This window comes from Euprymna scolopes, chromosome 46 (genome assembly GCF_053919585.1).
Source record: "Euprymna scolopes isolate OS-2025 chromosome 46, ASM5391958v1, whole genome shotgun sequence".
NCBI classification, from domain to species: Eukaryota; Metazoa; Mollusca; class Cephalopoda; order Sepiida; family Sepiolidae; genus Euprymna; species Euprymna scolopes.
The window spans coordinates 184,341,254-184,352,109 of record NC_136527.1 but is presented as its reverse complement, the minus strand read 5'-3'; the positions used below and the strand labels follow the sequence as shown (position 1 = coordinate 184,352,109).

General features: G+C 34.6%; 1 pseudogene; it reads right to left on the bottom strand.

The window, feature by feature from the left end:
• Window positions 1–10,483: 10,483 nt before the first annotated feature.
• LOC145271998 (U4 spliceosomal RNA) lies at window positions 10,484–10,587 on the bottom strand (annotated as a pseudogene).
• Window positions 10,588–10,856: the final 269 nt, after the last annotated feature.

The window sequence follows — 10,856 nt, the reverse complement described above, 5'->3', positions numbered from 1 at the left end:
CAAGAAAAATTAACATATTGGTTTACGTTACATTTGAACTTCTGCATATCAGTACAGTTTGGGGAGCAGAAAACATGAAGAGAATTCCAAAGTCTAGCAGTTCTTAGGAAGAAGCTATTTGAGTAGAAAACTTTCTGGCATTTAGGTACCTCAACGGTGAAGGGGTGTGATTTTGTTGTCAAGCGGGTTCGCTAATGATGTGTACGTCGAAAGGATACAAGTGCAATGACTTCAGCAGAGCACATTCGATTAAAATACTTGTAAAACAAGCACAGGGGATGCAACATTGCGGCGATGGGACAGGGGCTGGAGCCTAGTTGACAAAGTGGAACTTATTAGATTGTAGATTTTATCCAAGGATAGTAGTAGATGCACCATCCCAGATGTGGCAACAATACTTCATACATGGGCGAATAGTGGCCTAACAGAGGTACAGAATACTCTCAAATGTAAGCAGTTTCTAGCAAGATAGAGGGAGCCCACTTTCCTTGCAGCAGGTTTCGCAATGTTCTCAATGTATTTGTTCCAGTTTATATTTCCTGTGAATGTTAAACCAAGGAGTTTGAAGGATTAATTCTCAGGTAGTGTTATTTGTCATGGATATCTGTGGTTGGAGAGGGTTTTTTGTAATTGTTACAGGAGAGCAGCTTAGTCTGACTACCGTTAAAATTTACCATTCATTTGCGTCCCCATTCAACTCTGGTCTGGAGGTCATTTTGTAATGATAAAGCCATGATCTTGGATTTGTGTACATCCGTTCTTCCCTCATGCGTGTTATAGATCGTTGTATCATCAGCTAATATAACCACCTTGGACTCAATATTATCGTGGAGGTCATTTATGAATCTCAAGAATAACAGTGGTCCAACGATTATGCTGCTTGGAATGTCCATCAATGACAACCTGAATGGTCATATTGTATAAGAAAAACCTACTTATATTTAGTATTCGTCCAGTTATACCATATTATTTGATTTTCATTAGTAGCTCTTCATGCCAAACTTAGCCTTGGATATATTGTGGGCTACACCCTTGACTTCACCTGCCTTATCCAGTGCATGGTATATACGTTCAGAGAGCACTGTTAAAATAACTGCTGTAGAACATTTCATCAATCCGTACTGTTTGTCAATAAGATTATTAGCGTTTGCCCGGTAGTGGACTAGAGCTTATTGATTAATGTCGCAAAGATTTTAGCGAAAGAGAGGAGGAGGAGAGTTATAGGGCGATAATTGAGAGGATCGGTCCTTTTGCAATAATTCTTGTACTCTGGTACTACAGCGGCCATCTTCCATCTAGTAGGGAATCAGGATTCAGGAAGACATTTGTTGTATAGTTTGGCAAGTATGGGGCTAGTTTATCTGATCATTTCTTAATTAGTATAGCAGGAATGAGATCCACACACGTTGGAAATATCTAGGTGTTTTGATGACATCGTGGACATGTGAAGGGGTGATTTTCAGATCATCAATTTTGGTTTCCGTCCGCATAGGGAAATTTGGGAGGGAGAGAATTGTTTGTGCATTCGAGGGCGCATCGCATTGTTTATTGTAAACTGTATTGTTCTTTCTAACTTTACAAACTATTTGTAAGAATAATATTTTGATTAACTTGCATTCCAATGTCTTTTGTTTATTTTTCTGAACTAAATTTCAATTGTTATATTTCATTTTGTAACATTTTTCTAAGAAACATGAGCTGGAACAATTATATTGAAAACATTGCCTGGGCCGCTGCAAAAAAGGTAGGCTCTCTCTACCGTGCTAGAAAACTACTGACACCTGAAAGTATCGCGTACCTCTATAAGGCCACCATTCGACCATGTATGGAGTATTGTTGTCACATCTGGGCTGGTGCGTCTACCACTTGTCTCTCGCTCCTAGACAAGGTTCAAAAATACTGATAGGCCCTGAACTGGCATCTAAGCTTCATCCTCTGTCCCATCGACGAAACGTTGCATCTCTCTGCTTGTTCTACAAGTATTTTAATGGTGACTGCTCTGACGAATTGCAGACACTTGTGCCCCCACGACGCAGACACCCTTGACAAACCCGACAGGCAGCTAAATCCCACCCCCATACAGTAGAGATCCCTAGACGTAAAAGATCTTTCTACTCCAGTAGTTTCTTCCCCAGAACCGCTAGACTGGAATTCCATTCCAGGATCCTGCTTCCCTAACTGTACTTACATGCAGAAGTTCAAGCGCAACGTGAACCGACATCTTGCTGCCCAAATCCCTACATAGTGCCCCAGTAGTTGCTGAGCCTGATAGTAGCCCCCTACACCTGAGTGGCAATGTGCCTTGTTTGGGGTGAAAATGTAAAAAAAAATTAAAAAAAAAAAAAAATATCGAAATATTTCAGTCAAGGTGTTCTCTCGATTCATTCTGTCCTGTAGTCGCAATGTGCAACAATGTTTGGAAGTATTAGCAACGTGCAACAATGTTTGGAAGTATTAGCAACGTGCAACACTGTTTGGGCGTAAGACAGTAGGTTCATCTGTATTGTTTAATAGCGTAATATGTTACTCGTTTGGTCTATGAAGTTTGTATCACATTCTAATAGTCATGTATTTCTATCCTGCTTGTTCTTTTTAAATCTACACAGTGATGATCTTGTTAAGCAATAACTGGTTGTTGCTATGAAAACAATTCACCTTTAATCCTGTTTGATTTTCAACAAAAACATTTCATAGATGTTGTATGCAAACAATTGAGTGAAGAGCTTTTATATTGTAGTAAGATTTATATTGTTGTAAGATTTATATTGTAGTAAGATTTGTATTGTAGTAAGATTCAGCTCTATGTGTTCTAGATGCGGCAACCTGCCTCATCGTATATATTCCAACCGAGACATTTTAAAGATTCTGACATTCCCTTAGAGCACAATAGTTCGAATATATCTGGAACATGGTTCAACGGATTTATTTTTTTTCTTTTGATAAGTTTTAATCATAAATGTTATTTTTGTTTGCCGGCTGTAAAGTTGTATCTCTTGACAGATGGTTTAATGAAAGTAAATAGACACTGTGCTGTGGCAGACAGTGTAAACACTATCTGACAATAGAATTGGGTATCCACACATTAGGGGCTCGAGGCCTTAAACGCTTTGTGGCGAAACATGCACTGTCCATTTGCTTGTAAGCCATCAATTTTTAAAAATGCATTTGTACGACCTGCATTTTCATTTGTTACAAACAGTTTTTCCTCATCAGAATTAAGCTCTTCCGGTAGCTGTCTTACGGCTTCATTGTGTTCTATTTGTGCATATGGATTCTTGTGTAGTTCTTTCCTTTTCTCTTGCTTTGTTGCTCATATAACAAAATTTTCCAGTATGACGCCAATAACAAATGTGATTGAGATTTGTAAGTGTAGACTTTCATTTATTTACATTTCTATATCTGTTTAGCTTTTTAAATACTGCCCCGATATGCATGGTCTGCTTCAATGAGGCATAGACTCTATTCTATCGCCGTACAAACATGTTTGATATGCATGTCTTTTTCAATTGTTATTTTTGCAACACTTTGTCTTACTGGATTCCAGGACAAGAATCCATCTTGTCTGGTGGATTAGTCAGCTTCATGCTGTTACTTGGTTTTTCGCCAGTGTGAATTCTAATATTCCTTAATAAATTTGATTTTTCAGAACAAGACTATCCAGTGACATTCTCATATGTTTAGCCAACAGTGATTTTTAAGAAACAGAATATTCAAATACTTCAGAATACGGCTTTTTCCTTTTTTATTAAATTTGCTTCCTTTGAAGATTGTAATGCTGGGTATGAGGCAGCCAGACCAGCTGCGAGCATTGCCCAGCTTTTTATTGAAACTAACGGAGAGCTCTTTGAAGTATCCTCGTTGTTCCCCTTATTGCAATTGTCTGGATCTCTTTTGCACTTAGTTCACCAGGAATATTAGTTAAGTAAAATTCAGTTTCTTCCTCATAGGCCTGTGGCACCTATAATAACTGGTATTATTGATATCTCTCTAAGATGCCAGTTTCTTTTCATATCATACATGAGACCTTGATATTTAGTCTTTATCCCTTTTAGCTCTGTTCCGACCTTATCATTAGGGGCACTCACTTCAACCAATGTTGCAACTCTCTTTGACTTATTCCATATAACTATGTCAGGTTTGTTCAGACCTCCATCTTTAGGGGCACTCACTTCAACCAAGGTTGCAACTCTCTTTGAGGTTTCACAGACGCATTTTCAAGGTAGGGATTACATAGTCGTAATGTATGGCATATAAGATTGTTTAAATTGTTCAACGGATATATTTGACAGATTGTTTTTTCTTTTTTTTCTTTTCATAAGTTTTAATCATAAATATTACTGTTATGCTTGCCGGCTGTAAAATTGCATCACTTGACAGATCGTCTAATGAAAGTAAATAGTCACTGTGCTATGGCAGACAGTGTAAACACTACCTGACAATAGGATTGGGCATCCACACATTAGGGGATCGAGGCCTTAAACGCTGTGTGGCGAAACCTGCACTGTCCATTTGCTTGTAAGCCATCAATTTCCGATAACTATCTAATGGCCGCATTCTGTTCTTGTGTGCATATTGATGTTTTGTGTAGTTCTTTCCCTTTTCATTTGCTGTGTTGCTCATATAACAGAATTTTCCAGTATGACGCCAACAACAAATGTGATTGAGATTTGTAAGTGTAGACTTTCATATCCTGCACTATTTACATTTCTATATCTGTTTAACTTTTTACATACTGTCCCGATATGCATGGTTTGCTTCATAGACTCTATTCTTTCGTCGTACAAATATGCTTGATATGCATGTCTTTTTCAATTGTTATTTTTGAAACATTTAAACATATAGTCGTAAAAGATTGACGTTTTAATACGAATAAATGTAAATTGACAGAATAAAACTATAATATTTTATAAATTGTGTTTTTCATATCTATCACTAAATTGATTAATAACAAGAATATACACATATAAAAAAATAATGTTCATATATTGAATATGAATTTTCTTTAGTGTTCATTTCGTGTATTTTTCATTAACAGTGATTTTTCAGAAAAAGAATATCCATATTCTTCTCAAGAATTTACAAATGTCTCACTAACTTTAATTTTTGATAAAAACAATATCCACACACGTAACAAGAATTTTTTCCTAATATGAGTGGTCATATGTGAAGCTAACGTTGGCTTTTGAGAACAAGAATATCCACACATTTCACATGTGGCTTTACACTTAGATTTTATTTTTACTTCAGTCAAAGTTCTCAGAAAGGAAAAGCCCACTATCGGGGGTTAACACTTGAAGTCTATATGAGATACATAGATATTCGAATGTTCCATTAAACTTCTTTATTTCTCAAACACTGAGTTAGTAAAGAAATTGAGAACATAATTTGTCTCTCTCCAATCAACCATTTTCATTTGTTGTAGAAAATATCTATCATTTGAGTCCTTTGTCTTACTGGATTCCAGGACAAGAATCCATCTTGTCTGGTGGATTAGTCAGCTTCATGCTGTTACTTGAAGTTATATGACTTTGAGAAGATGCAACATTCTTCGTAAAAGCTTATGTGGGTTATCCATAGAAAGGGGATCTTATTTGGGCAGCGAATACTATGCGATTTTGAATATTTTCTCAAGGTTTACTTCCAGGAAAAGTATTTTGAGGCCAGGTTTTTCAGTATGAGTTTTCGAATGACTCACTTACTTTAATTTCTGATGCAATAATATCAACGCACTTAAGAAGAATGTGGCTTTTTCCTAATATGAGTGCTCATATGTGAAACTAATGTTGATTTTTGAGAAAAAGAATATCCACAGACGTCACAAGAATGTGGCTTTTCTCCAGTGTGAATTCTAATATGTCTAACTAAGCTTGATTTTTCAGAACAGGAATATCCACAAACTTCACAAGAATGTGGCTTTTCCCCAGTGTGAGTTTTCATATGTCTTATTACGTGTGACTTTTCAGAAAAAGAATATCCACACACTTTACAAACATGTGGCTTTTCTCCAGTGTGCGTTCTCATATGTTTATATAAATACTGTTTTCTAGAACAAGAATATCCACAGATTTTACAAGAATGTGGTTTTTCCCCGGTGTGAGTTCTCATATGTTTCACTAAGTATGATTTTTCAGAACAAGAAAATCCACACACTTCGCAACAATATGGCTTTTCTTTAGTGTGAGTTCTCATATGACTCACTAACCTTGATTTTACTGAACAAGAATATTCACACACTTCACAAAAATGTGGCTTTTCACCAGTATGAGTTCTTACATGTTTCACTAACGATGATTTTTGAGAACAAGAATATTCACACACTTCACAAGAATATGGTTTATCTCCAGTGTGAGTTCTCATATGTCTTACTAACGATGATTTTACAAAACAAGAATATCCACAAACTTCACAAGAATGTGTCATTTCTTCAGCGTGGTTTGTTATGTGTTAGTAACGTTAATTATTAAAAACCCAGAATATCTCTTAAAAATGTCGCTTTCATCCAGTGTACATGCTGATATGTTTATTTAAGTCTGACATAAAAAAGTCTGATATATAAGTACTAACATAAAAAAAACAAGATTATCACTTGATTTTCTTTGTGTGTGAATATTCACAGACTTCACAAGAATGTGGCTTTTCACCAGTATGAGTTCTTACATGTTTCACTAACGATGATTTTTGAGAACAAGAATATTCACACACTTCACAAGAATATGGTTTATCTCCAGTGTGAGTTCTCATATGTCTCACTAACGATGATTTTACAAAACAAGAATATCCACACACTTCACAAGAATGTGTCATTTCTTCAGCGTAATTTGTTATGTGTTAGTAACGTTAATTATTAAAAACCAGAATATCTCTTTAAAATGTCGCTTTCATCCAGTGTAAATGCTGATATATTTACTTAAGTCTGATATATAAGTACTAACATAAAAAAAAACAAGATTATCACTTGATTTTTTTGTGTGTGAGTTCTGATATGTAACATTATGCTTTTCAGACCAGCAATATTTTAAATTACCATTTTTCCCTGGTTATTCAAAATTTTATATTTCCTTTGGTCATGCTGAGGATAGGGAAAAATTTACCTAGTATTTTATCTTTATAAAGTGTTAAATTTCTACGAGAGAATTTCCAGATCTGCAGAAAATATTCTTTTTTAGAAGCTGTAATTTTTAATTCGATCTCTTATTACCTTTTTGTTTATTTGGATATTAAACACCAAAAGTTTATATTACCTTCAAGTCATGTTTACAGAATTTGTTAAATAGCATTAATGTTAATTATAATAAATCTCCCAACAGATGTCGCTATAGTCTTCCAAATAAAGTAATATTTTATTGAAGAATAAGAATGTTTCTTTTCTCCAGTGAGACCGATACACCCATTACAGGGACATTGTTTTTATCTTCTTTATTTCAATTTTATTGTATATATGAATTACTCATATATGAATTACTCATATGTTTTACTCATACATGTTTTACTCAATCGTAAACTGTGGATAATGATATGTCGAAACAAGTGTATCAACAAACTTTACAAGAATGTTGCTTTTCTCCAGTGTTAATATATTAAAAGCCACTTTTCAGCAAAATATATGATTCGTGATTTGTGCTTTTTTTTATGTGTGTGATTTGTGAATTTGTTATTATTTCCTTCTGATTTATTTAAACAATAAACACATACTTGTAGTGTCCAGTAACATAAATCTTCCAACAGATGTCGCTGTATTCGTTCAAATAAATTAATAATTTTTCATAGGATAATGTTTAAACAACATAATACTCCATTAAAATTGAATTATCGAAGTTTAATCAGGAACATCTGTAAAAAATCATGAAATTCAATATTTTAGTATTTGCATTCACATATTATTGGTGTTTTTTATTTTTGTTAATATTATTGGATTGTTTCTCTATTATTAAATATGTTTGTTTATTGTTGTCAATTTTATTGGATTGAACACAAACTCTAGATTAATTTAATCTACATAAGTAATCATCTAAAATATTAAACAGCAGATATTTTTTTAATATTTTAAAACGTCTACATATTCTCTTAATTTAGAAGGATTTTCGGATTTAGATTGGGCTAACTCTGAGGATAGAAAGAGTATAGCAGGGTATTGTTTTAGACTGTCAAAGACTGATCACTTGGAAAACTAAAAAGCAACAAATTGTTGCCCTTTCTATTTGTGAAGCAGAATAAAATTCTATGATTCATCAAAGGTCGAAGCATATTGATATCAGATATCATTTTTTAAGAGATGAAATAAGGAAAAAATCTATTACTCTTACTTATGTGACGTCTTAAAATAATATAGCCGACATTTTCACTAAACCTATAAAAAGAATAAAATTAAGACATTTTATAAGCGAACTTTTTGGAATCTAATTATTAATAAATCCCTTTTCAGAAAGACAAAAGGAGAAGCATAAACAGTCAAAATCATACCAAAAAATTAAAAGTTAAATTGCGACCATTTTTACCTTACTAACCAAATTAACCAACTAATACCTAACATAATGTTTCCAGTTTTTGTTAAAAAAATGTCACTTGTTAAAACCATTTTGTAAACTTCCTATTTGTCATTTTTTGTATCGTTTTTTCCAAACATTTGATAAAACAAAACAAAAAAGTGTATATTTGTGAATTTTTGTGCATATGTTTATATGTATTTGGAAAGTATTCTATTTGTATGTTTATATATATTTGAAAAGTGTTTATTTGTTATATGTATAAAAAATAATTTTTTTGACTAATGAGAATAAAGACAAATTCCCCCAACACCAGAAAAAAAAACAAAAAAAACAATTATTTTATTTGTTAATTTTTCTTTGTTCATTTATTTTTATTTATTTATTTATTTTTGTCCTTTTATCAAGTGAAACCAGGATTTCTCAATATCAAAAAAAAGAATGTGTGTAAAATGTGTTTGACTCCTGATGGGGGTAGTTCTCGGCAAAATGTGGCACAAGGCCGGAAAGTGGGGATCCAGTAGGCTACCCTAAAGGAGGGGCACTCCTGCAATTGTAAAAATTGCCTAAGTAACTCCGTCAGCATTCCCCGGTATTTGAAAAGTAATTATTTTTATATTTATCAAAAAATAAAACTCAATGTCAGAAAAAATTGCTTATTTTTGCACACATTATACCAATAAATTAATAATTCTTTTTGACCAATGAGAATAAAGACAGATTCCCCCAAAACCAGAAAATTATTTTATTGATTTATTTTTCTTTGTTCATTTATTTTTTAATTTTTATTTATTTATTTTTTTTCCTTTTCTCAAGTGAAACCAAAATTGAATCCGAAAGGATTTTTCCATTATATCAAAAAAGGGTGTGTGTAAAATGTTTTTGATTCCTAATGGGGGTATGAGACGAATGGATTCGTTTCATACCCCAATTAGGAGTCAAAAACATTTTACACAAAATTTGGGAGAGAGGGAGAAAATGATAGACGACATTGTAAAACATAGGTTATTGATGTGTTTATTGCAAAGTGTATTAAAACAATTGAAATGGACTTTTGTCAAACACAACTCAATCCCTACACAAACTAACATCGCGCTGTTATATTTTATAATATTTATATACTTTTAACACCGCTAGCTAACCTCATGGTTAAAAGGGAGCAGCTCTGCATAAGTCTTCCCTGGCAGTACATCATAAAGACTCCTACAGTACCTCCACGTTGGCCACACACAGTAACAGGGTGCCTTGCAGACTACCACCCCCTACCCCACTGTCTTGTGGGTGCCCTTGATTGGGCGAAGACTAGGGGAACCAACCCCAAAATAAAACACCACTGCCTTGTGGGCCTTATTACAGCAAAAGACTAGGAGATGGGAACACTGACTTCAAATCCTGCTGCTGCCCTGCAGTTTTCCTTAAAAGGCTCATCCAGAAAGAAAAAGCGTAGTAGCAGACATGAAAGGGCGACTGTCTACCTCACTGAGATTACTTTCGGCTAGAAGCTGCAGCTTCCTCTGCTTGCCAGTCATTGTGGGTTCCACTGGAAATGAGCATTTGAGGTTCAGAGAATACTTATCTGATGCGCAACAGATACTACACCTAAACTGTTCAAGCAAGTTAGGAGCCAAATGGAAAGTCCTGTACCGAAGGATAAAGCACCGACGCCTCGACTAATCATTGTCAAGGCTTACGGACTCCATGATGATGATGATGATGATGATGATAAAAGAAAACTGTGGAGGTGGACCTAATTTGAAAATTTACCAAAACATAAAATGAAGATTAAAAAAAAACATATACAAGATAAAAATGGGGGGGGTTATTAAATGAAAAAGGGTACAATAAAAATTGACATAAAACGAAAAAAATAAAATGCCAAAAAAAAAGACAAAAAAATCTACACGTGAAAAAGAAAAGCATCGAAAAAAAGCCTAGTATTCCCGAAGAAGGAGGTAAGGCATGGGATTTAAATATTGTCTGTTTTTATTTTTGATTTTACACCTCCTTAAAGGTGTCCAGAAATTGCGGTTGGCACTGAGTGCCATCACGGGGTATTGGGAATAGTTTTCAATACCGCCTCGGAAAATCCTCATTGGCTATCGTAGGTATTTATTTGCTTCCCCACGTAAGCAAAATGTGACACAAGGTCGGCTTTATGTGAGGTGAAGGGGGAGGGAGGGGAAGGGGATGGTACATATAGGGTTGCCCCTACATGTAACAATAACCAATTGCCACAAGGGCAATGGTCACAAAGTGCAACATCTGCCGGAACAGATGGTATTTATTTGCTCCCCCACCGAGCAAATTAGGCACAAGGCCGATTTTTAATGTGAGGAGTGAAGGGAGGGGGAAGGGAAAAAGGGGACCAGCTCC